This window comes from Lycium ferocissimum, chromosome 6 (assembly GCF_029784015.1).
Source record: "Lycium ferocissimum isolate CSIRO_LF1 chromosome 6, AGI_CSIRO_Lferr_CH_V1, whole genome shotgun sequence".
NCBI lineage: Eukaryota > Viridiplantae > Streptophyta > Magnoliopsida > Solanales > Solanaceae > Lycium > Lycium ferocissimum.
In genome coordinates this window covers 10,702,733-10,711,081 of record NC_081347.1, presented here as the reverse complement: position 1 = coordinate 10,711,081, position 8,349 = coordinate 10,702,733, and positions in this window count along the sequence as shown.

The following is an 8,349-nucleotide window of genomic DNA, read 5'->3' as shown; positions in this document are numbered from 1 at the left end:
TATTGAGATGACCGGCAAGTAATTTTTGAATCCATCGATGCTTGGTTTATAAGCCCCGGAAAAGAAAATTTGAAGATGTGTTCGCCTTACATTGTAGTTGATCGGTGCTCCCACTCAACAACGGTCATTGAAATATTGTGAAATTATGTATCGGGGCAACGTCTCGAAAGAGGTTTCAAAATCTCCAAATACCATTTCAATAGCTTTCTTACGCCTCTTTTGCTTTTCTATAACTAGAGTAAACGTATGCAACCCTTTTATTTTTTTCCGAACCGACTTAATACCGATGTATGGATCGACTATAATATATGCTATCAAGTAGCAATTGGAAAGATTCGTTCAAATTGGAATGATCCTTCCTGTAATCATCCGTGAGACAACTGTGTTGGAGAACCGTTTTTCCTGCCTTTCACATACCACTTGAAATTTCACTAAAACGGATCATCCACTCACATCCCAACATATGACGCTTGCAAATAACCCTCCAAAATTTACCTTTGGACTGATCACAAATGAACTCTTTCCTTTCTTTGAGACAATATAGTCTCACTGCGCCTTTCATTTCCTGCTTGTTCTGAAATAACATACCTAATTGCATAATACAAGGAAAATTATTAACCCCCTAAAAATGGGCCAACAAACAAAAAGAATATTCATTGCCACTACATTAATTCAGGTTTTTTACGATCCCAAAGTGCAGGTCGAACTGGACCATCATCTCTCATGAAGGCAAAATCATCCGGGCCTTCTTCTGTGTTATCCAAATATGGAATCGCATTAGAATGATAGCTAACGTTACCATCACCTCGGGCAGTAACGTCTTCATAAGAATGACCATCATCATTAGATGAGTGATCATCATCTGTTTCTGCGTGATCTAATGGGATATCACTATCTGACTCATCTGAGTGATCATTAGCTACATCGTTATTGCTCACAATTTGTGTGAGCTGAGTCAATACGGGGTTTTCTTCAAAATCGTTACACCTACAAACATAGCAAAATTCAAGGCTTTCAAATCTCAAAAACAATTAGTTAGAAGTCTCTTCGTTTAAGTGAACAAAACATCGTTATATTTACCTTTCCATAAATGACTCCACTTGAGTAGGGCGATATTGAACTATACTCCCGCCACCTAATTCACTTGTATCTGAAGCACTACTCGGTCTAGGAATATCACAGCTCTGCATATTCCAACCAAAGTTATGTGACCAACTCCTACCATTGTTTCTTGTGGAAGTGTACCTCTTTCAAGCCCAATATTCATAGCGAGAAGATACGTAGTACCTCGAATATCAAACTCATCGTCAATGGCCAGGGTGCTTCAACATTGGTAGAGTGCTCAACGAGCCACATACATGTCGAGTAGTCGCGTGCCGATATGATTGCTAAATATATCAGGACTTCGAAGAAATAACGATAAGGAATCATTGTTCGATATAAGAGTTTCCTCGTAAATGGGAAATCCCCTAGCCGTAATTGATGTTGGATATCATCCAGTGATAACCAATGAAAGGTTAGGATCAGTTATGGCCAGTTTGCTTATAAAAACACGTTCTAGACGATCATATTTGAGGGAGATTGGAAACCTTTGTACCACTCCCAGACAACGGTTATATCTCACCGAACCTTCTTCGTACACAACTTCACCACCCCAATATAAATTAACTCTTACATAATTTTCCACCATATTATTGTCAAGGGAATACAAATGTAAAAATGAATGGAGAATGCAAGAGAGAAGTGGAGAATTCTTGAAAAAATCTCAATTGATATATAAAAAAAAAAATGAATCACGGACCTCTGAATGTAATAATGCAGATGTTGAAAAAATTTATTTACTGTTTGATTTTACGACTGCATGCTTGATTTGACGATTGCATGGCAGATTTGACGACTGCATGCATTTTCAGCTTTAACAAAAAAAAATACAAATTAATTCTTGTTTGCTTTTACGATTGCATGCTTGATTTGATGACTGCCTGGCAGATTTGACCATTGCATGGATTCTCAGCTATAACGTGCATAAAAAAAAATTACAAGAATCAATTATTGCAAAACGTTGACTGGCTAACTTTTGCAACAAAATCAATTATTGCAAAACGTTGGCAGGCCAACGTTTTACAACAATTGATTTTGTTGTAAATTTTTGGCTGGAAACGTTTTGTTCTTTCTTGTTTTTTTAATTTGCGTAACTTCCTTTTGAAGTAAATTGAACCTACCTATTTTTCTATTTTCAATGAATATCTGTGACCTTTGTTTTAAGAGGTTGAGGCATCTTATAATGTAGTTTTTACACAAGTCATATAATAATTAACGAAAAAAGTACAAGACATATTATGTATTCTTGAAAGATTTCATAAGAATTGAGATTTGAGATAAATTCAATAATTAATAAAAATTCAATTTTTACATTGTCCCTTTTTTCCCCCCGTGCCACACCTAGTTTGTCGGCGCTCTCGTTTTGATATACGTTGGTGAACCTTCTCTTGTATCACTACCTCATCCTGTAAATGTCATAAAAAATAGAAGTTATTTTTGTACGATTGGATTCCTTAGGTAAATAAAGTAAAAGGGAATTTTCTGAGCAATTGTTTTAATTGTCTGCGTAAAATTGGACAGCATCTCCCCTGTAACAAGGACCTCCTCCAATACCATATATCAACAAAAACAACCATAGCAATCCAATGACAATGAACATCGCTAATAAGACACCACATAACAACCACAAGTCACCATATCACTCCTTAAAGACTTCTTAATCTAATTTAATAGATAAATACTTTGAATAAAAAGCGAACTGTGTGGCTCTAAGGATGCAGACATCCAGCATAGGAATGTGTGAGGATCCAACATCAAATGCCATGGGAGACTATACAAAATAAATAATATGGACACGTAAGTTAGCCATTAAATTAATGAAATTAAACAAGATACAAGCTATTTGAGTGGTTATAATACTCACGTCAATAAAACTCAGTCTCCTCCCAATTGGAGAGCTATGTCCCGTGAATGCAGGAAAATTAGGTGTCATCCCATAAGAGGTGCCTGTCAGAACACCATAGCATTGGGCCATACCGCGAGGCTAATAGGCTCGGACAATGCGAATGGGCGAAAAAGGCCCTCCATGTCAAGCCGTACGCCGGTGTTTGGACCTCGGGAGCCGACATCGATGAGTTGTACATACCAAAATCTATTATTGGGTAATATGCGTCATCAACTGCAGGCATCGATGAGCTGGGCATATCTTGATCAAAATGAACCTCATCTTCATCAACCAACTGGTGATCCACAAATCCTCGACCTCGTCTATTACCTGCTTGGCGTCCTCTACCATGGGCCGCAAGTCTTGATACATTAGGACGTTGACGATGAGGAACATGCACGATGGCGACTCAACATACTCCGTCGGTAGTATATAATTTGGAGCGAAACTCAACATCGTTCCCCGAGGCGGCGTGACCATAGACTGCAGCATTAATGTGGCTAAACTTCTCTACTAATTCCTTCATTTCATTAGGGATGGTTGGATCTTGGATTGTCTCTTGAGCCAACCTGTACGATTCTTGGTGTCCTAAAGCCTAAAAAAAATTAAATTATAAGATTTGACAGTGGTCTAAGACACATATAAAGGCATCAAACATCTAATGCAATGTAATGTACGTACCAGTGCCTCATGCCTGCCTGCCATGTGTTGGTATCCTCTATCCACATTATGCGCGGGATTTCCTATGAAAGTGCGCGAGTGACGTCGATACCAAGAAAAGTACTCTGATAATGCCTCTGGGTCTTGAGTTTGATACTCGAACCGAATTACCCTTTTTCGACGATTCTCCCAAAAATAGTTCGTTTGCATAAAATTTAGTTGATCCTCCTCTGTTATAGCATACCGCTTGTCACGTTTGTAATGAAAAGGATCAATCTCAACACATGGTCCCGGAATATGTTGCTTCCTTCCAAACTATCTGAGAACGCGGTCTACCATGTGCCGCTCACGATAGATTCCACAAATAAGGGGTACCTGCGCCATCCAAATATCTCGGCCACGTAGACACCACTCAGGGAGTCAATTAATGATGGCCTCTGAATAAGGCTGCCACACAAACTACGATAGAAAGAACATAAAATTATATGATAATAAAATAAATAAATTACATATAAGCGTAACTATTATATCAAAATGTCATTAACAACCATAATTATGATAAATACCTGGCCATCTGTTAGGTTGTCCAATGCATCCCTACATATGGGTAGCACATCACGTGCCTCATTTTCGCGGGATTTACGATGAGTCCACTTTCGTGCAAGAGCCGTGTGTGGCTGAAGAGCCCTGCATGGTGGTAATCGGTATAATGCGCTCCCAAGCCCAAACCTATATTAAAAAATTAAAAAAAATAGAAAGCTTATAACTATCAAATAAGACAACCAAATAAAATCATATAATTTTAAAGGTCACGTACCTCCAATAAGGAAATGAATCCACACACATCCTTGGCCTTTTTCATCGAAGCGCGGCACAGATAAGTATACAAATATGACAATGCACCCGCTCCCCAAGCTTGTGTACTCATTGCGCTAAGGTCACGCATGTCAAGCAAATAGTCTAAATTAAGTAAGTCACCGGACTTATTCGGAAGTATCGTGCCGCCACAGACCATAGCAAGTATAACCTAACCCTCTTTTGCACATCAATTTCTGGGTTCTGGTCTGTAATGACATCTAAGCCTCTAATATATTCAATTAAGTTTTTTACTTCCAACCTACTAACACCCTTAAAACAATCCTGACCGGGTGCCCAACCAGTAAGCTCGTAGATCAAATGTTGCCACCCCATAAGGTCTATATTTCTAGCATTAAGTTCATTCAAGGGGTTACCATCTATAACCATGCCAAATATGATCTCAATATCTTGTAATATGATAGTAGCCTCACCCGTACGCAAATGAAAGGTGTGCGTCTCAGGATACCATCTCTCTACAAGTGCAGTGATGACTGCCCAATCATATGATACACATCCTACCTCTACTACTCCCCTAAATCCACACAGGCCAAAGTAGTCAAGGATGAAAAGGATGACGCCTCAGGTGCTTCCAAAATTCGGTATCCGCGCGGCGTGGATTTAGGCATTCTATCGGTCCTCTCAAGTTCCCATCCCACACACCCTGTGATCGATGCTTCTCCTGGAGTGTTAACACATCGTACACTTCTGGCCCCGGATGTAGGGGTACCCGTGGAAGCTCCATGCCTAAAAATAAAATAATTGAAATCCAAATCAAGCTATTTGGAGTAACTTAATATATATAAAAAAAATGTTTGTTATTCCAATTTTAGCAGAACAAATATGCACTGACTAGAATAAAGCCAACTTCCATACGCTTTATTTAGAAACCACTGATAGTGGACCACATTAGTACCTATAAAATATAGAGAAAACAATTGTCCACCCACTTAGAATTAGGTCCCATATAATAATGCATTATCATGACATTTTAAGTATCCACTTTTCTGGGCTAGTGAGGCATCAATTAATTTCCACTCTTACGGCTATATAAATATCACATTAAAGGTATAATGAAAAACTTAACAAATCGGACCTTTATATAACAACCCATGAAAATAACGATTACATAAGAACAAATTTCTTCAAAAGTGCTAGCTAACAAATCAGACATTTTATATAACAATGCTTTTAACAATCATGTCTAAAGCTCATATAAAAATAACACAAACAAAAAAAATTAAAGAATACATACAATCAAGATATATAAGATAAACATATATCCTACATTTACTATAAATACACAATATTATATGAGTTAGAGAAAATACCTTGATTTAGATAGCAACGAAAGGTTTTTGATGAAGAAATTGCTCCAAAAATTACACCGCAATGCAAGGTTTAAAAAGAAAATAAATGAAGGAGAAGAAGAAGGAGAAGGAGAAGGAGAAGGATAACATTTTTGGAAAACTTCTGTAAGTTGAAAAAGAATGGTGGAGAAGGCAGAGGAGGAAGATGGAGAATTAGGGCAGAATAAATTTTTTGGGGTGAAATGTCTAAAGTCGTGGACTGAGGAATGATGTGAAAAATATATATATTGTATAACGTGGACCGATCCATGTTATACAATATATGACTTCCTATTAGAATGATGTTTCCTTCTGTATATAGGAAGGCGCATGGTTATTGTCCCTTTCATCTTTCCTTTTTTTTTTTTTTGTATTTTTTTCTTTAACAAACGTGCAAGAACCAGAAAGTTCCGTCGTGTAGAATGAAATGGCTTACTGGAAGATTAATAAGACTGAGTAAATGTTGTATATATATTGGTTATTATTTAGTTAGGTCGGGTTAAATAGTGGAACAGGTTTAAAAATGAAAACGGGTTATTTCGGGAAGTTTGGAAATTTCCGCTCAGAGAGGGGTATATTTAAAAACTTTAATGGCGGGGCATTTTTTACCCAAAATTAGCTTGGAGGATATTTTTAGTCCTTTTTCCAAAGGGGGGTATTTTTGACCCTTTTCGCTAAATAAAATGCATAGAATAATAGTATATACCAATTTCAATATTTTAAAATGATGATGAATGCTACAAAAAAATTATTTGATGAGTATTTTCATGTGAGAGCAATTTCCACTCATAATTATTCATTTTTTTTTTCAAATTAATTTATAATCTAAACACAAACTTTTAAATTTTTTTTCAACTTAAACTTCAATTTTTATTTTTTTTAACTTCAACCAAATATTTGACCAAACGCCTCGAGATCCAACGTTTTTTGCCATTCCCTCGATTTCTTTATCTTGTTTATTAATGCCCGATGGAATGTCCAAGAAAAGTATTAGTACATTATTCAAGTTTAGTATGATCGATCTGACGATAGATCAAAAATTCATCTAAAATAGTGACGTACTTATGTGATAAAAGCAAGATGTTGAACGTGATCATGATTTTGCAATTATTTTTTTGGTAACTAACTTTTTTCATTAATCACCAGTGAATACTTACAAAATGATGGCAAGTTAAGACTTACTTGCCATTTCCTAAACCGGAACTAGACTACCCAACACAAATAAAACAACCGCAAGTTAGAAAATAAATTGATGAACATGGATTAGCTGCTATTCCTCTACTAGCTCGAACACTACACACCTAGGTAACCTCTCTAGCCATCAATTCCCATCTTCTACCTTTTTTTTTTCCAAAATTTATTTGATTTCTCTCCAACCAAACAGAATACACACACTCAATATATAGTAGTTTAAAGATTTGAGTGTTTTGGGACTTTCCATTACTATACTTGATGATTTGTTGTAGTGATGATTCCGGCAGTTGGTGAAATTGTATTACATCTGAGACCGCTGCAATAGCTTTCTCCATACTGATACAGTATATCCACGGGTGACAAACAAGTGATCTCTAGTTTCTTGGTGCTTTTGGCATAGAACACAATCCAACTCAACATCGATACCTCAATTATGAAGTCTGTTTGTAGTTAATGGCCTATCCAGCACCTGGAGCCACATAATAAAAATGATTTTTGGCCTAGCCAAGTTCCTAAACATCAAGCATTTCCATCGGACTCTTGGTTGTGACCTAATAAGCTGGAGATAGAAGACCTGATAAGTGATTCCTGAGTTGCTGAAGTGTACTGGCCCTGTGTTGTCAATACTCTGGCCTCCAGAATCTTTCTTACCATCCAATAGGCTTGTTGTGGTATTGGAGTATCATGAAATTGATGCTCTTTAATGTAGAAAGCATGTTTCCATCAAATCCATAACTTGTCTTGCTTATGCTCCAAATCCCAGTAGGTTTTAGCTATAGCAGCCTTATTCCAGAGCTGTAGATTACTTAGATTAAGTCCTCATGCCGATTTAGGTATACATACCCTATCCCAGGCCGCTAAAGTTTTTTTGTGATGACATTTTTTTGCTGACCAAACATAGCTCCTACAATGAGATTCAATAGCTTTGAGTACCTTCCCAGGGATGACAAAGAGTTGTGCCCAATAGGCATGAATACCAAAATATGACAGATTGCAGAAGTTGAACTCTTCCAGCATATGATAACTTCTTGGCTGTCCATGAAGAGATTCTAGCAAAGGATCTTTTCAATCAATGGCAACCATCGAATCAAAGTCAGATTCTTTATGGAAAGTGGAACACCCCGGTACTTAAAAGATTTTTTATGGAAAGTGGAACACCCCGGTACTTAAAAGATTTTTTATGGAAAGTGGAACACCCAGGTACATAAAAGGTAATTCTCCACAAGAATAGCCCGTCAATGTCAAAAATACTCTCCTGAACAGATTGAGCAATAACCCCAAAGTAAACAGAGTTCTTCCCAAGAT